The sequence below is a fragment of the Lolium rigidum genome, chromosome 4 (genome assembly GCF_022539505.1).
Source record: "Lolium rigidum isolate FL_2022 chromosome 4, APGP_CSIRO_Lrig_0.1, whole genome shotgun sequence".
NCBI classification, from domain to species: domain Eukaryota; kingdom Viridiplantae; phylum Streptophyta; class Magnoliopsida; order Poales; family Poaceae; genus Lolium; species Lolium rigidum.
Window position 1 is genome coordinate 227,774,592 of NC_061511.1, and position 22,946 is coordinate 227,797,537.

Consider the following 22,946-nt stretch of genomic DNA (forward strand, 5'->3'; position numbering starts at 1 on the left):
AATGGCACCAGAAAACAGTTGACATGTAGAACGAGTATATAATGATGAAAGATGGACCGGGGTTCCCAGCTATCTACACTAGTGGCAACTCTCCAATAACAAGTGTTGGGTGAACAAATTACAGTCGGGCAATTGATAGGATTGAAATAGCATTAAGACAGAATATCAAGATCATTAATCATGTATGCATGTTTCCCATATATAGTCATACATGCTCGCAATGAGAAACTTGTACAACATCTTTTGTCCTACCAGTACGTGGCAGCCGGGCCTCAAGGGAATCTACTGGATATTAAGGTACTCCTTTTAATAGAGCACCGGAGCAAAGCATTAACACTCCGTGAAAACATGTGATCCTCACATCACCACCATCCCCTCCGGTTGTCCCGATTCTTGTCACTTCGGGGCCTTTGGTTCCGGACGGTGACATGTGCATACAACTTGTAGATACAATCTAAGCAATAAGTATAGAGCTTAAATCTAAGATCATGGCACTCGGGCCCTAGTGACAAGCATTAAGCATAACAAGATTGCAGCAACAATAACTTCATAAACTTTGTAGATAGACAATCATAACGTAACAATCCATCGGATCCCGACAAACACAACACCGATTACATCAGATGAATCTCAATCATGTAAGGCAGCTCATGAGATCATTGTATTGAAGTACATGGGGGGAGAATACCAACTAGCTATAGCTAGAACCCGTAGTCCATGGGGGAACTACTCACGGAGCATGATGGAGGCGGTGGCGTTGATGGAGATGGCTTCCGGGGGCACTTCCCCGTCCCGGCAGGGTGCCGGAACAGAGACTTCTGTCCCCCGAATTGGAGTTTCGCGATGACGGCGGCGCCCCTGGAGTCTTTTTGGAGTTTCGTCAAGTGGTACGGTGTGTTTAGGTCGAAAGGGATTTTATAGGCGAAGAGGCGGCGCAGGGGGGCACCTGGGGGCTCCCCACCATAGGCTGGCGCGGGCCCAGGCCTGGCCGCGCCGCCTTATGGTGTGGTGGCCCTCTGGCCCCTCTCCGACTCTTCTTCGGTGTTCTGGAGCCTTCCGGGAAAAATAGGAGGTTTGGCGTTGATTTCGTCCAATTCCGAGAATATTGCCCGAACAGCCTTTCTGGAACCAAAAACAGCAGAAAACAGGAACTGGCACTGTGGCATCTTGTTAATAGGTTAGTTCCGGAAAATCCATGAAATCATCATAAAGTGCACTCGTAGAAGTTGCTAGAATGGCGGATGATATGGGTACCTCCTCGACACCCCCACTGGAGGTGTCATCAGTTTGCAGGGGAAGAGGTTAGCCGATAAGAGCGACAAGGGGTCAGCATGCAACATGAGCCGAGGAGCGGATGGAGCTGCCCTCCCCCTTTTTTGGTGGGAGTTTAGGAAACGGCAGGTTCAGGAGCTGACCTTTTCTTGGAAGCCGACGGTGGCAAGTCTGGCTGGCTCTGCATGGTGGCTGTCTCAGAATTGCCTGAGTTCGAGACCCTTCGACTGAACTGTGTGTCATCGCCGCTGTTCTCGCCCTGACTGAGGCTCGGGGGGGCAGCTGGCCCTGAAGAGTCTTTACTCTTGGGAGCCGATTTTATTGAAATCGGCTGGCTCTGCATCACAACCTTTTTTAAAGGGTGGTGAGTTCTTGCAGAAGAGGATCACTGGAGCTGGTGGGAGGAATTTAAAGGGGGATCTATCATCATTGACAGGCTCTGGGCCATCTTGTTGCTGCAAAGAAACAGAGCAGGGTTATAAAGCATCACTGGAAACTATCGCGAGGAGATTTGCGAGCAAGTGGCACCCGTTCTGCGAAGTATCGGCTTCAGCGTCAAGTTGTTTCAGCAACGGTCCTAGGGCTCTCCTGAAGGCATGGGTCTTCCACATTATCCACCAGATCTCAAAGTCATCAGTCGAAGAGATGAAGGATAGATTGTGAGGGACCGATGCGTTGCCATCGGCTCATTGAGCATTGACTAAGTTGACAATCGGCAAAGTCAGTATGAGGGGGAATCGGCTAAATTAGTATAAAGGAGATCGGCAAAATCAAATTGAAGGAAATTCTTCATTGATAACGGGATTCCTTACATAAAAAGCTGATTGCTCTCAAAAAGAAGTACCAGGGGATACATTTCCCCATCTACTACTGCTGATCCTATGCTAAGGGTCCTATCTATGGGCCGTCGCTGCCCTCGTCGTCGCCGCTGTCGGCGCTACTCCCGGCTGACTCGTCGTCGCTGCTACCGCGGCCGCCGGCAGGGCCCTCGTTGTCCTCGTCCTCCTCGTCAGCGCCGTCGTCGCTGTCGAAGTCGCTGAGGTTCCCCGTCCAGGGGCAGAAGCGCTTGGCCGGCGGTTCATCGGAGGAGGTGTCGTCGTCCTCCTCCTCCTCCTCCTCCTCCTCGAAGGAGGTGAAGTCGTCCCAGGAGAAGCGATCGTCATCGCTCTCCTCCTCCGTTTCCCCGTCGGCAAGGAAGCGGAGGTCACTTTCCCCGTCGGTCGAGTACTTGTCGTCCTCAGACCAGACGGAGAAGTCGTGACTGGACTCATCCCCGTCTTCTATGGCGCGGCGAATGTGGGCCTCGTGGGCCTCCTCTGGGTCCCACTCCGGCGTTGGCTCGCGGGAGGTGGAGGACTGGGTGGAAAGACCCGACGAGGCAGAGGAGGAAGAAGACATGGTGGCAGAGGAGGGTTTTTGGAGTGCTAATGCGAAGGGGATGAAGAAGCGAACTGTTCGGAGCGGTTAAATAAAGAGGGGATATAGTGGATATTCAATGCCACAGCAGTTTCCGAGAAGTGGTGCCCAAAAGAAAAAAATTGGCCAGGTCACGCGGAGAAGTTGAGGAGTGATACGTCTCCGACGTATCGATAATTTCTTATGTTCCATGCCACATTATTGATGATATCTACATGTTTTATACATATTATATGTCATATTTATGCATTTTCCGGCACTAACCTATTGACGAGATGCCGAAGGGCCAGTTCATGTTTTCTGCTGTTTTTGGTTTCAGAAATCCTAGTAAGGAAATATTCTCGGAATCGGACGAAATCAACACCGAAGATCTTAGAATCCCCGGGAGCTTCCAAAACACCCGAGAACCGTCAGAGAGGGGCCACGGGGGGCCCACACATGGTGGCGGCGCGGCCCAGGAGGGGGGGCGCGCCGCCCTAGTGTCCGGTGGCCCCGCACCCCTCTCGACCTTGCCCTTCCGCCTATTTAAAGCCTCCGTCGCGAAAACCCCGACACGTTCGACGAAAAGCCACCGTACGAGAAACCTTCCGGAGCCGCCGCCATCGCGAAGCCAAGATCCGGGGGACAGGAGTCTCTGTTCCGGCACGCCACCGGGACGGGGAAGTGCCCCGGAAGGCTCCTCCATCGACACCACCGCCATCTTCATCAACGCTGCTCGTCTCCCATGAGGAGGGAGTAGTTCTCCATCGAGGCTCGGGGCTGTACCGGTAGCTATGTGGTTAATCTCTCTCCTATGTACTTCAATACAATAATCTCATGAGCTGCCTTACATGATTGAGATTCATATGATGATGCTTGTAATCTAGATGTCATTGTGCTAGTCAAGTGGGTTTTACTTATGTGATCTCCGGAGACTCCTTGTCCCACGTGTGTAAAGGTGACGAGTGTGTGCACCGTGTGGGTCTCTTAGGCTATATTTCACGGAATACTTATTCACCGTTATGAATGGCATAGTGAAGTGCTTATTTATATCTCTTTATGATTGCAATGTGTTTTGTATCACAATATATCTGTGTGCTACTCTAGTGATGTTATTAAAGTAGTTTATTCCTCCCGCACGGTGTAATGGTGACAAGTGTGTGCATCCGTGTTAGTACTTGGCGTAGGCTATGATTATGATCTTTTGTAGATTATGAAGTTAACTATTGCTATGATGGTATTGATGTGATCTATTCCTCCTACATAGTGTGAAGGTGACGAGTGTGCATGCTATGTTAGTACTTGGTTTAGTCGTGTTGATCTTTCATGCACTCTAAGGTTATTTAAATATGAACATTGAATATTGTGGAGCTTGTTAACTCCGGCATTGAGGGTTCGTGTAATCCTACGCAATGGTGTTCATCATCCAACAAGAGTGTAGAGTATGCATTTATCTATTCCGTTATGTGATCAAAGTTGAGAGTGTCCACTAGTGAAAGTCTAATCCCTAGGCCTTGTTCCTAAATATCGCTATCGCTGCTTGTTTACTCGTTTTACTGCGTTACTACTGCTGCGTTACTACTCGCTTGTTTACTCGTCCCGGGCAAAGCACTTTTCTGGTGCCGTTGCTACTGCTCATATATATTCATACCACTTGTATTTCACTATCTCTTCGCCGAACTAGTGCACCTATTAGGTGTGTTGGGGACACAAGAGACTTCTTGCTTTGTAGTTGCAGGGTTGCATGAGAGGGATATCTTTGACCTCTTCCTCCCTGAGATCGATAAACCTTGGGTGATCCACTTAAGGGAAACTTGCTGCTGTTCTACAAACCTCTGCTCTTGGAGGCCCAACACTGTCTACAGGAAAAGGAGGGGCGTAGACATCAAGCTATTTTCCGGCGCCGTTGCCGGGAGGAAAGGTAAAAGGCTCTCATACTCCGGTCCCGGGTAAGGTACTTTTCCGGCGCCGTTGTGTGTGTGCTCGAAGCTATTTCCTTTAGATCCTGCAATTGCATCTTTTTGTTTCTTGTTTACACTAGTTTGGCATAATGGACAACAATGAGCTTCTTATTCTATTTCCCGATTTAAGACATGGATGGTTTGATGCGAAAATTAAAAAACCCATGGAACATATTAGTATGAACACTTTGAATACCATTGTTGCTAATGATATAGAAAGTTCTAAGCTTGGGGAAGCTGGTTTTGATGAGCATGATCTTTTTAGTCCCCCAAGCATTGAGGAGAAAATTTTCTTTGATGATACTTTGCCTCCTATTTATGATGATTATAATGATAGTGGTCTTTTGGTGCCACCTACTATGGAGAGTAAATTTTGTTTTGATTATACTATGCCTCCTACACTTGATGAGAATAATAATGATAGCTACTTTGTTGAATTTGCTCCCACTACAATTAATAAGAATGACTATGCTTATGTTGGGAGAGGTAATAATTTTATGCATGAGACTCATGATAAGAATACTTTATGTGATAGTTATATTGTTGAGTTTGCTCATGATGCTACTGGATATTATTATGAGAGAGGAAAATATGGTTGTAGAAATTTTCATGTTACTAAAACACCTCTCTATATGCTGAAATTTTTGAAGTTACACTTGTTTTATCTTTCTATGCTTGTTGCATCATGCTTCATGAATTTGTTTATTTACAAGATTCCTTTTAATAGGAAGCATGTTAGGCTTAAATGTGTTTTGAATTTGCCTCTTGATGCTCTCTTTTGCTTCAAATACTATCTCTTGCGAGTGCATCATTAAAACTGCTGAGCCCATCTTAATTAATGGCTATAAAGAAAAGAACTTCTTGGGAGATAACCCATGTGTTTATTTTGCTACAGTACCTCTATTTTATATTTGTGTCTTGGAAGTTGTTACTACTGTAGCAACCTCTCCTTATCTTAGTTTTGTGCCTAGTTGTGCCAAGTAAAGTCTTTGATAGTAAGGTTGATACTAGATTTGGATTACTGCGCAGAAACAGATTTTTTTGCTGTCACGAATTTCGACCTGCCCCTCTGTAGGTAGCTCAGAAAAATATGCCAATTTACGTGCGTGATCCTCAGATATGTACGCAACTTTCATTCAATTTGGGCATTTTCATTTGAGCAAGTCTGGTGCCACAATAAAATCCATCTTTACGGACTGTTCTGTTTTGACAGATTCTGCCTTTTATTTCGCATTGCCTCTTTTGCTATGTTGGATGAATTTCTTTGTTCCATTAATGTCCAGTAGCTTTATGCAATGTCCAGAAGTGTTAATAATGATTGTGTCACCTCTGAACATGTTAATTTTTATTGTACACTAACCCTCTAATGAGTTGTTTCGAGTTTGGTGTGGAGGAAGTTTTTAAGGATCAAGAGAGGAAAATGATGCAATATGATCAAGGAGAGTGAAAGCTCTAAGCTTGGGGATGCCCCGGTGGTTCACCCCTGCATATTCTAAGAAGACTCAAGCGTCTAAGCTTGGGGATGCCCAAGGCATCCCCTTCTTCATCGACAACTTATCAGGTTCCTCCCCTGAAACTATATTTTTATTCCATCACATCTTATGTGCTTTGCTTGGAGCGTCGGTTTGTTTTTGTTTTTGTTTGAATAAAATGGATCCTAGCATTCATTGTGTGGGAGAGAGACACGCTCCGCTGTTGCATATGGACAAATATGTCCTTAGGCTTTACTCATAGTATTCATGGCGAAGGTTGAATCTTCTTCGTTAAATTGTTATATGGTTGGAATCGGGAAATGCTACATGTAGTAATTCTAGAATGTCTTGAATAATTTGATACTTGGCAATTGTTGTGCTCATGTTTAAGCTCTTGCATCATATACTTTGCACCCATTAATGAAGAAACACCTAGAGCTTGCTAATTTGGTTTGCATATTTGGTCTCTCTAAAGTCTAGATAATTTCTAGTATTGAGTTTTGAACAACAAGGAAGACGGTGTAGAGTCTTATAATGTTTACAATATGTCTTTTATGTGAGTTTTGCTGCACCGGTTCATCCTTGTGTTTGTTTCAAATAACCTTGCTAGCCTAAACCTTGTATCGAGAGGGAATACTTCTCATGCATCCAAATCCCTGAGCCAACCACTATGCCATTTGTGTCCACCATACCTACCTACTACATGGTATTTCTCCGCCATTCCAAAGTAAATTGCTTGAGTGCTACCTTTAAAATTTCCATTCTTTACCTTTGCAATATATAGCTCATGGGACAAATAGCTTAAAAACTATTGTGGTATTGAATATGTACTTATGCACTTTATCTCTTATTAAGTTGCTTGTTGTGCGATAACCATGTTTCGGGGACGCCATCAACTACTCTTTGTTGAATATCATGTGAGTTGCTATGCATGTCCGTCTTGTCCGAAGTAAGGGAGATCTACCACTTTAATGGTTAGAGCATGCATATTGTTAGAGAAGAACATTGGGCCGCTAACTAAAGCCATGAATCATGGTGGAAGTTTCAGTTTTGGACATATATCCTCAATCTCATATGAGAACACTAATTGCTGCCACATGCTTATGCATTAAAGAGGAGTCCATTATCTGTTGTCCATGTTGTCCCGGTATGGATGTCTAAGTTGAGAATAATCAAAAGCGAGAAATCCAAAATGCGATCTTTCTCCTTAGACCTTTGTACAGGTGGCATGGAGGTACCCCTTTGTGACACTTGGTTAAAACATGTGTATTGCGATGATCCCGGTAGTCCAAGCTAATTAGGACAAGCTGCGGGCACTATTAGTATACTATGCATGAGGCTTGCAACTTGTAAGATATAATTTACATGATACATGTGCTTTATTACTACCGTTGACAAAATTGTTTCTTGTTTTCAAAATAAAAGCTCTAGCACAAATATAGCAATCGATGCTTTCCTCTTTGAAGGACCTTTCTTTTACTTTTATGTTGAGTCAGTTCACCTATTTCTCTCCACCTCAAGAAGCAAACACTTGTGTGAACTGTGCATTGATTCCTACATACTTGCATATTGAACTTGTTATATTACTCTATGTTGATAATTATCCATGAGATATACATGTTATAAGTTGAAAGCAACCGCTGAAACTTAATCTTCCTTTGTGTTTCTTCAATACCTTTACTTTGATTTATTGCTTTATGAGTTAACTCTTATGCAAGACTTATTGATGCTTGTCTTTAAGTACTATTCATGAAAAGTCTTTGCTTTATGATTCATTTGTTTACTCATGTCATTACCATTGTTTTGATCGCTGCATTCATTACATATGTTTACAATAGTATCATCAAGGTTATGATGGCATGTCACTCCGTAAATTATCTTTGTTATCGTTTACTCGCTCGGGACGAGCAGGAACTAAGCTTGGGGATGCTGATACGTCTCCGACGTATCGATAATTTCTTATGTTCCATGCCACATTATTGATGATATCTACATGTTTTATACACATTATATGTCGTATTTATGCATTTTCCGGCACTAACCTATTGACGAGATGCCGAAGGGCCAGTTCTCGTTTTCTCGCTGTTTTTGGTTTCGGAAATCCTAGTAAGGAAATATTCTCGGAATCGGACGAAATCAACACCGAAGATCTTAGAATCCCCGGGAGCTTCCAGAACACCCGAGAACCGTCAGAGAGGGGCCACAGGGGGCCCACACATGGTGGCGGCGCGGCCCAGGAGGGGGGGCGCGCCGCCCTAGTGTCTGGTGGCCCCATACCCCCTCTGACCTTGCCCTTCCGCCTATTTAAAGCCTCCGTCGTGAAAACCCTGACACGTTCGACGAAAAAGCCACGGTACGAAAAACCTTCCAGAGCCGCCGCCATCGCGAAGCCAAGATCTGGGGGACAGGAGTCTCTGTTCCGGCACGCCGCCGGGACGGGGAAGTGCCCCCGGAAGGCTCCTCCATCGACACCACCGCCATCTTCATCAACGCTGCTCGTCTCCCATGAGGAGGGAGTAGTTCTCCATCGAGGCTCGGGGCTGTACCGGTAGCTATGTGGTTAATCTCTCTCCTATGTACTTCAATACAATAATCTCATGAGCTGCCTTACATGATTGAGATTCATATGATGATGCTTGTAATCTAGATGTCATTGTGCTAGTCAAGCGGGTTTTACTTATGTGATCTCCGGAGACTCCTTGTCCCACGTGTGTAAAGGTGACAGTGTGTGCACCGTGTGGGTCTCTTAGGCTATATTTCATAGAATACTTATTCACTGTTATGAATGGCATAGTGAAGTGCTTATTTATATCTCTTTATGATTGCAATGTGTTATGTATCACAATATATTTGTGTGCTACTCTAGTGATGTTATTAAAGTAGTTTATTCCTCCTGCACGGTGTAATGGTGACAGTGTGTGCATCCGTGTTAGTACTTGGCGTAGGCTATGATTATGATCTCTTGTAGATTATGAAGTTAACTATTGCTTGTGATGGTATTGATGTGATCTATTCCTCCTACATAGTGTGAAGGTGACGAGTGTGCATGCTATGTTAGTACTTGGTTTAGTCGTGTTGATCTTTCATGCACTCTAAGGTTATTTAAATATGAACATTGAATATTGTGGAGCTTGTTAACTCCGGCATTGAGGGTTCGTGTAATCCTACGCAATGGTGTTCATCATCCAACAAGAGTGTAGAGTATGCATTTATCTATTCCGTTATGTGATCAAAGTTGAGAGTGTCCACTAGTGAAAGTCTAATCCCTAGGCCTTGTTCCTAAATATCGCTATCGCTGCTTGTTTACTCGTTTTACTCGCGTTACTACTGCTTGTTTACTCGTCCCGGGCAAAGCACTTTTCCGGTGCCGTTGCTACTCGCTCATATATATTCATACCACTTGTATTTCACTATCTCTTCGCCGAACTAGTGCACCTATTAGGTGTGTTGGGGACACAAGAGACTTCTTGCTTTGTGGTTGCAGGGTTGCATGAGAGGGATATCTTTGACCTCTTCCTCCCTGAGATCGATAAACCTTGGGTGATCCACTTAAAGGAAACTTGCTGCTGTTCTACAAACCTCTGCTCTTGGAGGCCCAACACTGTCTACAGGAAAAGGAGGGGGCGTAGACATCAAGGAGGCAAGGCATCATGATGATGGATACTGCGATGGTTCTGCTCTGCCACGACATGACCCGACGACGAAAAAGCAGAGTGATTTTGGAATTGTCATTTCCAAAACCAGGGGGCATGTGTTATCACCAGAATTTGACCGGATCAGAGGTGGGCCGCGATTAAGATGGGCTTGAAGAATTTACATGGAAGAAATACATGAATCGGCCTTGTATACAAAGTTTGGGCTAGTTTGCCCGTGTATATGTAAATATAGTAGGATACGTGTCGGTTAGACAGAATTTGGCTCGTGCACGGTTGGGATTATTCCCACGTTAGAAAGTCTACGGACTATAAATATGTATCTAGGGTTTCTGAAATAAACAACAATCACGTTCACCACAAACCAATCTAGGCGCATCGCCAACTCCCTTGTCTCGAGGGTTTCTTCCGGGTAAGCATCATGCTGCCTAGATCGCATCTTGTGATCTAGGCAGTACACGTTTACTCGCTGTTCATGCGTTGCTTGTGCTGAAGCCTTGTTGATGGCGAGCAACGTAGTTATCATAGACGTGTTAGGGTTAGCATTGTTTCATCGTATCATATGCTTTCGTCCGTGCAACCCTTAGACGTCTAGCCGCCCTTACACCTATCTTAGGTGTAAGGGCGGCACCTCGCTTGATCATTATCTAGTAGATCCGATCCGTTATGATTGCTCCTTGTTCTTCAAGGATTAGTTTAATATCTGCATAGTTAGGCCTTACAAACGGGTTGAAGGATCCGAGTGGCACGTAGGGTGTAGTTTGCTAGCCCTAGACAAGATGTTCCGGGGATCAACTTCATGTTGGTTTTTAGGCCTTGTCTAGGGTCGGTTTATGATCACCGTGCGTGGCCGCCAGGCTCAATCACGCGTAGGATGTTCCGATTATGTGGTGAAAACCCTAAATCATCGTAGGTCGTTTTAGCTTTGTATTGATCAAGCAGGACCACCATCTGATCGTGCACCTCGTACGAATCATGGGTGGATCGGCTCCTTGAGCCGATTCACAGGACAACCTGAGAGCCGATCGAGGCTCGTATTTAATGTTTACGTGTATGCCATGCAGGAAACTAAGCGAAGCAAATCCATCACCTTCCTGATCGGTATAGGTCGGGTGGCACGCCCTTGCACCAGCATCGGACGTGCGTGCCGAGTCTTTGCGGGCCGTCGCTCGAGGGACCAGGGCCAGCCGCAGCCCTGGGAGCCTCCCGGCTCTACTGTGTTGCCCGTCGCTGCTCGCTGGTGGGTTTCTGACCGCAACACCAATATCATGTTACTCGACCTAGTAACAAGCCTTAAGGATAGAAAAAATTGCATTATCATATCACCAAGATCGTTCTCAAACAAGTCTCCATAAAATTAACGACTATTCATCATTGCATAAAAGATCTCATCCAAACTCCTTACACCCCACACTTATAGCGGAAATTACTCACAGATGGGCATGAAGACCAAAGGCTTGATCAAGTTTTCGATGTAGAGGATGCAATCCGAGCAGTAGATGGTGATGGAGGCGGCGGTAGCAGCATCCCGACGCCCTCGCTCTCGCAACCCATAACGGAGACACTATGGTTTGGCCGTTTGTTCTTGTTCATGTTATTGTTCTTGCGCAATGCAATACCAAATTCCTCATCAAACGTCGAATAATCATACAAACTCAAAATCATCTTCAATACAATAATACTTGTGTCAAACTATACATGACAACAACGAATTTTGGAAACAGAAAAACTAGAAAAGAAAGGTGAAATTACCGTTGACAAGCACTAGTAGAAAAGAGGGCTTTGGTTTTTTTTTGCTCCAAAGAGCATTAGCACCGGATTTGGCACGAACCGATGATAAAGGGGTCATAGCACCAGTTCGTGCGGTCTGGACGTCCAGGGGACCAGCCGCGGCATTAGCTCCGGTTCGTGCGGACCTTTAACACGGGTTCGTGCCACGAACCGGTGCTAAAGGATTGGCGTCAGCCGCGAACACTTTAGCACGGGTTCGTGCCATGAACTGGTGCTAAAGGGTTGGCGTCAGCCGCGAACCCTTTAACACGGGTTCGTGTTACGAACCGGTGCTAAAGGTTTTTCTGCTCCCCACGCACCTCCCCCCCCCCCCCCGCCCGCCCGCCCGTGGATCGCCTTTTTAACTCTGTAAACTATAAAAGAAAATGATACAAAATTCAAAAAATAAAATCTGTTGGGATTCATGTATGTTACGCAACCTACTATTAGGGAAAATTAACAAATTTGAATTTCGATTTTTTTGCATAAAAGTTTAGAAAAAGGTAAATGGCATTAACTTTTTCCTACGACGTCAAAAAAATGTATAATATATCAAAATGATCGTGGGAAAAAGCTACATCCGAATTCACCTGGGTTTACACGGTTAGACAATTTTTAGATTCTCAAAATTCCAAATTAAAATATGAAAGCAGGAAGATTTTAGTTTTTTTTTAGAAATTTAGGATTTTATATTTTTTTATTTTTTAAAAATTAAAATTAATAATTGCATCCAGCATAAAGATTACCATTACTTTTCAGGTTTAGCAAATTATAAAATTTTCAAATTTTCAGGTTTTAGGTTTGGCAAAAAAAATTAAAAAAAAATTGAAAAAAATACAAATTATAAAGTTAATGTTTATTTATTTATTCAAGATTATTATTACATCATTACTTTTGTTTATTAAAATAATTATTTGAAATTCAAACAATAAAGAAATATGACATCGACCAACTTGTTAATAGGATTGATATGATACTAGTATCACATATATGCGCGTGAAGCACTTGGATGCGGGACGGAAAGGAACTTGGAAGTTAAACGTGCTAGTGCTAGAGTAGTGGGAGGATGGGTGATCGAGCGGGAAGTTTGAGCACGAGTAAGTAATTTGACTAGAGATAAGTGTAGTTAGAGACTAAACTTGTGAAATAACTAAAATATTAGAAATTCTGAAGAAGAAAAAAGAAAAAAAAAGAGGGAGTGGAAAATAATTCAAATATTTTTTACGGTAGCGGGGTTCTACCGCGGCAGCGTTTTGGGGCGTTTTCCTGCCGCAGCAGACCCTTTAGCACCGATTCGTATTAGGAACCGGTGCTAAAGCTCCTCTCACTCGGGCGCTCGGCAGCCGCCACGTGGTGCCCCTTTAGCACCGGTTCGTAACTGAACCAGTGCTAAAGGTGGGGGCTTTAGCACCGGATACTTAGCACCGGTTGGCCATCCGGTGTATATGGCCCTTACCAACCGGTGCTAAAGGCCCATTTTCCACTAGTGAAGACAAGGTGAACCTCGTCGGCCAGTAGCAGTAGGTGGAGGCGTCAGGTAAATACTCTACGCGCACAATTGCCTCTCCGACATCATCAAGGCGCGGTTTCTCGCTCCGGGAAAAGAGGATCGCACGAGGCGACCCAGGAGGCGAACGAGGACTCCCTTGTGTGCCGCCGGCGGCGCTGCCGGTCCCCTCTCTCTCCGTCGACCGCTCCGGCGGCGGGAGGGAGGGGGAACCCCGGGTCTGTTTGTTTAGCGGGGTGCGTGGTAGGGTTAGGGTTGTAGGAGACGCTGTCGAGGCCATCGCGGTGGTGTCGTGTCCGAATAAATTCCTCTGGGCTCCGTTCGCGATCAGGTGAGGCCTCTGCCTTCGTCTAGGAGCCAGCGGGGGTGGGGGATCCCCGGATCTCGTCGAGGTCGCGGGCTATGGGATCTGGAGGTCCATCGGCACTGGCTGGTTGGGTCCTCAGATGGGCGATGGTTGCATGGAGACGAAGACCCTTCTTCCTCCTTGTCGGTATGATTTGCTGCTGCTGTTCTTCTCCTTCCTCTGCGCTGATGCTGGAGGGAGATCCTGGTATGACCGGGCGGATGGCCCGGCCGCGGTGCTGGACCGGTCGGTTGACTCGAGTTCCCTTCCTTCCGGAAGGGACACTTTTCGCGGTACTCAAAGCCAAATATGGCGACTGCTGTTGCAGGTGTGTTGGATTGGAGTCCATGCCTTCTCGGCGGCGCTGGTGTCAAGGAAGGAGAGGAAGCAGCGTGGTGGCAATTGTACCGTGTTCGAAGATGATGACCTGCTTGCGCTTGGTTGCAGTTCTTTCTGCATGGGTCTTATCTCAAGATTCTAGGATGATGACACAGGGCTCCGGAGATCTTCACAGGTTAGATCTTCACGAGTTATGGTTGTCTTAGAGTGTTTTATAAGGTCAACAAATGAATGCAGATTCTCAAAGAAAATACATCATCGAGGCCTGATGGTACCTGATTTATTTAGCCTACGTACAGTAGTACTCGGTGACGTCAGGCTCTCGTTTCTGCTTTCGGTTCCGGTAATGCGTCAGATCTCAGATTGCTCCTTGGTCGGAACGAGTCTGACTTCCGAGCGAAACCAGCGTGCGTACCCCCGTGATCACTGACCGCATGGGCCCGCGAGAGAGCCGGGGCCTTGTGCAGTGGGTGCTTTCCGCTGGAGCCACGTCGCATTTATACAAGGGGTAATTATTTATGGCTCGATTCTCTCTATCTTTCCCCGTTCTCTTCTCTCCTGCCTCGCTCTATCCAGAATTCCAGATCGAGGCACGATGGCCAGGGCCGCCAAGCAGAACCACGACCCCGGCCGTGCTATCCTCTAGTCTCCTCTTCTGCAGATCGGGGTGAACGGCTCTTCATGGTGTTCCTGATTCCTCTTTCAAACTCGTGCAGATTTCTCATCTCTGTCCGGACGGTAGGCGCAGCAATTACTCGCGAGGACCATGATCCATAGTCCATCAAGGTTTGTTTTGTCCTCCTTAATTCATATGAAATTCCTTTTCTGGTTTCCATATGGTGATGCCTATGAATTTCGTCCTCTCCGTTTCTTCATGAACAAGCATGTCTTTGTGTTTGAACCCAAACTGAGTTTGGGGGAGGGGATTGTACCGGAGCAAATGCCAGATTTTAATCTGGTGTGTATACGCGATGGCTTGTATTGGTTATATCTACATGTTTGGCTGCATCAATCGCGAGAACATGTCTTGTGTCCTAGCTTGCGGTGCACCCTGTGGATCTAACTTTGCCATGAAAGTGTTCAGAAAATACCGAGAAAATTTGATAACCTAGCTATAACATGAACCTATTATTTTGTAATAACTCAATTCAGAATTTAAGCCACACACCAAGAGATAAAAAACATCATAAATTTTGATAGCTTGGGTTACTGATTCAGCTCGTTATCACGGATCATATTTGTGTTCTTTCTTCATAGATATGTAAGTACAAACCAGGTCCAAACTTTGGTGCAAATGGTAAATAGGTATTGTATGAGCTGTAACAGGTGTTTGTAACCATTTTTGTAGCCAAATCTAGGTTGTAGTAAGTACATACATACCGTATCTATTAGTTGTTTCATATTTTTATTAAGAAAAGTCAGGTTGTGCACCATGTACTTTCCCGGGAAGTAGTGCCATGCGTGCACGCCGAGACACACAAAATATACAACATGGTATGCTATTTCGAGACAAAAACATCAGGAAATTTAGTTTACTAGAGAAATTAATGACATGGTATAAAATTTGTAGAGAGAAAAATGACATGAAATTAGAAAGAAATAGAGCCCCGGTCGAAAGTTATGCCCTGGCTTTTATGGTACACGCGCACACAGGAAAAAAAGACAACTTAGATAGAACATGAACAAAGAATTTTAGAAGCAAAAAAAAACTAGAAAAGAAGAGTGAAATTACCTTTCATAAAATTGTCAAACACCTTGTGTGCAAGGTGAACCTCATTGGCGATGGCCGGTAGGTGGCGGCGTCGACACCACGGAAGAGGGAAAAAGGCTAGCAGGAGGGTCTCAACTGCGCCGTTGGAGCACGGTAGAGGCTTGTGGTGGCCGGAGGGCGGTGTAGGCGCACGGTGGAGAGTCACGGTGCCATCCGTTGCACCGGTCACGTGTGGGTCACATGCGGGCATGGGGTTAACTTAGAGCTGCCCAAAAAAATAAAAAAATTGCATCACCAAATACAACATCCACTGGCCTTTACTTCCCTATAAATCAGTTTTTTGACCTCATTTTTGTTTTGCATCATTTTTGGTTTGCAACTTTGCTATCTTCACACATGAGACACCATAGATCTCGTGGTTGTCGCTAGGCGGAGCTACTTGGCCAACCGCTCATGTGGAGACGATGGCACAAAGAAGAAACGAAACATGCAGAATTGTCTTGAGCTTTTTTTTTTTGGAGCTTGACGTGGCCTACGTACAGTACTCGGACACGTCAGTCGCTCGTTCTACTTTCCGTCACGTCAGATCTAAGATCGCTCCTTGGTCGGAACGAGTCTGATTTCGGAGGGAAACCAATGTGTGGTCACCGACGGCGTGGCCCGCGAGAGAGCGGGGCCGCGCTTATGCAAGAGGTACTTGTTTGTGGCTCGATTCTCTCTATCTTTCCCCGTTCTCTTATCTTTGAACTCTAATCTACGGGCCGTTAGTTTGGTTGAGGCGCACGATGGGCCTGCCTCGTCGTCATTCTTCCGATTTACCGCATGTGTTCATGTCCACCTCTCTACCTTTGCTTCGCGTATCTGGCGGTGGAGCATGGCCACCGGCGACGCAGTATCTTGCCGGTGGTGTTGTCCCCTCAGTGATGCCAGCCATCGGCGAGCCTTCTCGTTCGCGAGATCTCTACAACGTGCTTAAAGTTGGCGTCGTTGATGAACTCGTGTTGTTCCTACTTCGCTGCGCGTTCAAGGACGCCAGGATCGCCGCCAGCTCCGGGTCAGCGGGGACCTGTGGCTGCTCGCCTCACTGCGTCGCCTCCTCCGTCGCCTCAGCTTCTGTATCCGCTACGTACACCTCGTCCCACTCCTCGAACCGTGGGTCGACAGAGTCGTCGGAGTTGTAGTCGACGTCGGCATCGGGCTGCGGCGGCTGTGCGCGGTGGCGGTGGTGGAGATGAGAGAGGATAGCGCGGCAGCGGTGGTGGAGATGAGAGAGGATAGCGCGGCGGTGGTGGAGGGCTAAATAGGGGTGCCAACTACCCGCACAGCAGCTAAGCCGTCGCATTTACGGCGGCGTCTACACGTGGGTGGTCTCATCGGTGGCCGGCCCACTTCAGCCAAGGCATCACATTTATGGTGCACCATCATTTTCAACGCGACCCTCGCCTCCTCTCGCTGCCAGGACGCTCTACCCGTGAAAACCGTGTGCCACGAGGCGCCGGCGCGCCCGATTCACACCTTTCGTGAAGGGGCTGGCACGGGGTTGCGAGCGTTTCTATCAGACTCGAAACCGCGTCGACACTTTTTTAGGACGAACCTAAAACCACGCCAGCGCTCAAAATGTTATCGGGTCTGCCCGTCGCGCAGAGGAATAAATATAATTGACCGTGACCACGCCGAGTATAATTTTGGCACCTCCCAACCGCGTCGGCATTCTCCCCCATCCACCCAGCTATGTCACTGGCGACGCCTCCGTTGACCACCAAAAGCCTCAGCTAACACCCAACACTCTGCTACCCATGCCACCATCGGAATCGAGTTGGAATCGGGCCACCATGTCATCGCAAAACTCCAACTGGTGACCTCCTCTGAGGCGCTTCATCAACAGCCGACCGTCTCAGCCCGGCCGATCCGTCGCAGATGTCACGGGGCCTAGGGTTACCGCCACCCCTAGCCATCACCGCGAGATCCGTTGTCTCCGTGTCTAGCGCGTTCGAGCCGAAGGAAGGGACGGAGGAGGCCGAGCCAGTTGGAGTGCAAGCTCTCGCCAATGGCGTTCGGCACAATGCCTACAACGTATTGTTTTTCTTTTTCTAATCCAGAACCGCACAAATGGAGTATATAGAGAGAGATCAATTGTTGTCTGATAAACCCTGACGCTGTGATGCAAGCCCTGTCTTCGTCTGCATCAGACCACGCCCCACTCCACTTATCTCTCAACGCTGCATTCCAACCGAAGAGGAAATTCAAGTTTGAGTTATTCTGGCTAAAACTAGAAGGTTTTGAGGATGCGATCAAAGAGGCCTGGCCGTGTGACCCACGCATCACCAACCCCTTCTGAAGGCTTGATTCCCTGTTTCGAAACGCGGCACAGCATCTGCAATCGACGGAGAACATAAAACTACAGATTTCTATCGACAACACTCCGATCTTCAGATGGGATGTATCGCAAGAATCCAGAGGTTTGTCCCCGGGGGAACAGTGGCTAAGGAGAACACTAAAGCAAGTTGTGCTCGCTCAAGAGAAAAATTGCAAGGCAGCGATCCATAGTGAGATGGCTGCGAGAGGGCGGCGCCAACTCCAGATTGTTCCATGCTGTGGCTAATCGTAGAAGAACAAAGAACGAAGAACAAAGAACAAAGAACAAAGAACAAAGAACTATATCCAGATTGTTGGGGCCTGTTTGGTTTGTGGCCCCAACTCACCCTACCAAAAAATTGGTCATGCCAAATATCTTTCCACCTGTTTGGTTCATTGCCAATTTTTTGGCTGCCTTTGGACTACTTGTACTTTCCTTTAGTGATTCTAGCCAAAATTTTGGCAACCTGTGGGCGGCAGAATCCCACGCCAAAAAATTGGCTAACCAATTTTGGTAGGGCAGCTGTAGGCACAATCCAAACACACCCTTGGACTGTCAGCTGGCCAGTTTCCCTATCAAATACTTAGGCCTATAGTTGGCTTTCAGGCCGCTAACAAAAGCCGAGTGGCAGCCTATGATCGACAAGGTAGTGCATTTTGTACCTGCCTGGCAGAAAGGCGTGATAGAAAAGAGGGTAGATTGATTTTGATCAAATCAGTGATCTCGGCGAGGCTAATTCATCGGCTGCTTGTGGCTGACGCACCTGGCTGGCTCTGGAGGAAATTGCAAAGTGGCACAGAGCATTCCTATGGGCAGGCAAGAAAGAGGTCACGGGTGGGCAATATCTGGTGGCCTGGGCAAAGGGGGCTGGGTAAGGACCTGAAACTGCAAGGTCTGGCCCTGCGAGTAAGGTGTGGCTATTGAGAAATGAGAACCGATCCCACAAGGCCTTGCGAAGACACAAGAGCTGTGGAGGTGTTCAGAAGCTTAGCTAAAATAGAAGTGGGGAACGGGAAAAGCGTAAGTTTTGGCGCAATCGCTGGATAAATGGCAGAACGGCAGAGGAAATTGCATCTATGGTGACTGAACTGGTATCCACGAGGAGGAAAAACAGCAAGACTGTCGAAAACGCCCTGAGAAATAACAGCTGGATTAGTGACATTACAGGTGAACTATCGGTGGAGGGATGTGTGCAGTGCATAAGACTATGGCAAGAACTAGAGGGAGTTCAGAGAAACGAGCAGTCAGAAGACAAGTTCACCTGGAAAGGAAGTACATCAGGGCAGTATACTGCAAGCGACACTTACAAACTTCTGTGACAGGGCAACACTGATTTTGGCATGCACAAACCCATCTGGAGATCACTGGCACCTCTGAAGTGTAGATTCTTCTTATGGCTAGCCGTGATGTACAGGTTGTGGACCTTGGACAGACGATTCAGACATGGCCTCCAAGATCAGCCGTCTGCATGCTACACCTGCCTACAAGATGAAGATAACATCGATCATATTCTCATGAGATGCCCTCATGCCAAGGAGACGTGGTTTTGCTGCCTGCGAATGGTCCATCTCAACATTTAGGAACCACAATCTGACAGTACCATCAAGCAATGGTGGACAGATTCAGGCCACGGATCGCAGACGCTTCAACACCCTAGTTACCATCATAGCATGGGCTGTATACAGAGGAATGCTCATGTATTTGACAACATACAACAGCAGTGTGAAGTGTTGGAGCTTGTTCAATGAATCAAGAATCAGTTCAGCTCTTGGGAAATGGCACTGTTCAACGAACCAATGACAAAGCATCTTTGGTTTCAGGATAGAAACGCAAACAACAAAAGATTGCACAGGCAAAAAAAGCATCATCTCAGCATTATCATTTCACCAAAACACGGCGCAATGCATCACATGTATGGGACACAACTATAGTCTGTCCAGAAAACTACTCGTCACTCCAAAATCATCCTTCTTCAAGAGTCATATCAGTATCAGGCCGGTGAGACGCAACTATAGTCTGTCCAGAAAATTACTCATCTACCCCACAATCTTATGTCTTCACCTGTAGTAGCCAACATCATTTCAGTATCCAGGATAGTGCGCATACCTGTCCAGTTAAGTGTGACATCATTACAACAGAAAACACAGGTATTAAGCAAAGAGCCCAAGGGGAAAAGCTATCAAACAAAGAGAAACACGGTACTGGTATTGATATAATAACATTAGATTTTTCCGAAATTCAAGTATTGCAGTACTGGTCTTACATTAGTCCTGCAAATTGTTTCGGCCATGAACTTCCCTATAAAGGACCTAAAATACCTTGCTAGCGTATCATTGCAAAGTGCTCTTATTTCCAATTTAGATAATTGGATTTGCACCAAGGGAAACCAGAACTTCCTATTTTGTGAAAAAAAAAGCAACTCCACTCATTTAGCCGTTTTCCACATTGCGCAACGTGTACAGTATTATTACTCATGCCAAAAACAGACTAGCAAGGAAGGCTACCTTTGGAGTCTTTCCAAGTATTGCCTCCTCACATTATCCCCATTGTTGTTACCTGCATGCCCTGCCATCCCCCTTCACAAACAAACCACAAGAAATTAAGACGAAAGAAAGGAGCATATAACAAGAAAAGACAGTGGCATAAGGAAATGTGAATATTTTGATAAGTGCAGCTTTGACAAATTAATATTGCCGGTGATGTGGTAGCACTGGTCATAAAACTACAGAGATAGGCTGGCTGTTGGGAGCCAGTGACGAGCTCCTCTAAACACATAAAAGAAGAATGGGCTGGCCCGGACCTGGCCTTGGACCTGGCCCAATGGCCTCAAGGCCATATTTAGGGGCCACGGGCCAACCCATTCCGAGAAAATACCATGGCCCAATGGGTATTTCAGGGCCGACCCAAAATCAGTTGAGCAAATCTCCCAGAAGCATGCTTGACTCATATCAGTTGAGAAAATTTGAACCTTTAAATCTGATAAGATTGGCACAAGATGCTCCATTGATAATACATGGACGCACCAAGCATCGCACAGTTCAAAATCTAATGATTAAGAGAAACTATGTAAGAGAAATAAAGCAACATAGGCCATAGAATCGGGAAACTATTAAGCACTCTCTTTCACTGCATATGTTATTATCCAACCATACTACAGTAACTATTAAGTACTGTAAAGATCATTAGATAAAGAAAACAAAGAAAGCTCAGATTCAGTACAAAAGACATGAGGCAGATCATTTGCATCTTGGAAACCAACATTAAATACTTTCTTATCCCAGTTCTATTGGACTACTGTAGCCTAAATTAAATTCCATTGTGCTTCTAAAAACATGGACATTTACACATTGCATTTCCTTGGATATGCGGTTTCAAGATAACTAAGTGTATGCCTCTTTTCAGATAATAATCAGGGCATCCCACATGCAGTAGCCAACCAAATCGGTCTTCAACTATGGATGTACCTGATTTCAATATTGCACAAGGGCTGGAAGACAATGCAATCGTCTCGATAGAAAAAACAAAACAAATGGTGCTAACTATTGGATGGAATCAAATGTATCTTTGCCTGCCTAGTCTTTGGTGAGACTGTAATATTTACAGTAACTGGATATCACAGATTGCTTTCTTGGACACAGGTAGACACCAAAAATATGTCAGCCCTGCGGTACTACATATATATACTCTAGAGCTAAGACAACCATAGGAAGCAAATTATATTATAGAGCTCAGGCATCCATAGAAGGTACACTATATTCAGTTTTTTTCTTTACTGACTTCTCACACATGATTTCATACACATTCTGAAAATAGCACTACCGTTCGTTTATGGGATTTTGGACGACATCAGTGATGACTGCAGCAAAAAAGGCCTACTTCCATGATCCGTCTATCAACATTGTTCATGGGCTGCGCATGGTCGACAATCCAATACGGCCTCAGTTCGTTTAATCCCTCGAAGGCATGGATTGCAGCATGGTCCTAGCCCAGCGATGAATTAGCCAGCGAGGGCTCAGGATGGTGGCGACCCGTGGCCTAGCAGGGCATGAAAACGAACGGGGCCAACGGGGGAAGTGGGGGTGGGGAGGTGGGGGAGGGGGGGGGGGGGGGGGCGAGGGCCGAACCAGAAGCGGCGGCGGAGGACCCAGAGCAGGAAAATGCCGGCGGCGAGGAAGAGCACGTCCTTCCCGCCCAGGCCGGGTGCGGCGGCGGCGTCGCAGGTGGACGTCATACATCCCGCCGGCGCTGGGAGAAGTCGACCCATGGCGATTGGCGAGGATTGGCGAGGATTTGGGATTGTGTCGGAAGTTTCTAGAGGGAGGAGGGGAAGGGGGCTGGCCGGAGAGGCGTTTTTCTTTTCCTTTGGCAAATCTCATTTCTGGTAGTAAAAAAAAAAAAATCTTATTTGACCCCTGGAGAAAACTATTTCTATATTGGACCCTAACTTTGCGCTAAGGATTGAAGGCGAAGTTAGGGCATCTCCAACCCTGTGACCCATCCCGCGTCCGCGCGTCCGGATGAGACGATCGGACAAAAACCCGGTCCGGCACACGGATCCATCCCAAAAATGGATGATTGCGGCGTCCGTGACGACCCAAAACCGGCCCAAATCGGGCTACATTTGCGTGGCCGCGGACGACGATCACTGGCCGCTCGCGTCCGTCTCTTGTCCTCCCTGGCCCGCGTGCCATAGGGAGATAGTTCCTTCTTTCATTAAAATTAGACATTAAATTTTTCTTAAATCTACCTACTAGTACTACTACTAGTCTTCATCACGTACGGGGTCGGCGGCCTCGCCGCCGAGGCCATGGATTTCACTTGACGTGGGTGGACGTACGTGTAAGGATTCCACTCCATCTTACCAGCTGGGTGGCTCGACGGTGGCCCTCTTGCGGCGTTCCTCCGCGGCCGCCCTCCTTCTTTCCGTCCTTGCAGCTTGGGCGTGCTCGGGCGGTACTACCGGCTATCCCAAACTCCTCTCATTAGGCAAACTTAGAAAATCTCCGCGGACGTTCCGGTCACTATCCGTCGCTCCGCTGGAACAAGGTGTAGGCACATTTTTCGATCGTGTAGACGCAAACGGTCTATTTAAGATAAACTGGCATGAGTGTGCACGATATGCTTGTGTACATGATGTAGAGGTAGAGTGGGTTGATGCTCCTCC

General features: G+C 46.5%; 1 long non-coding RNA gene across 1 annotated transcript; it reads left to right on the forward strand.

The window, feature by feature from the left end:
* Positions 1–14,284: 14,284 nt before the first annotated feature.
* LOC124649692 lies at positions 14,285–21,419 on the forward strand. Its single transcript, XR_006986761.1, has 2 exons — positions 14,285–14,501; positions 21,185–21,419. It is a non-coding gene; the product is annotated as an uncharacterized LOC124649692 (long non-coding RNA).
* The last annotated feature ends 1,527 nt before the right edge of the window (positions 21,420–22,946 follow it).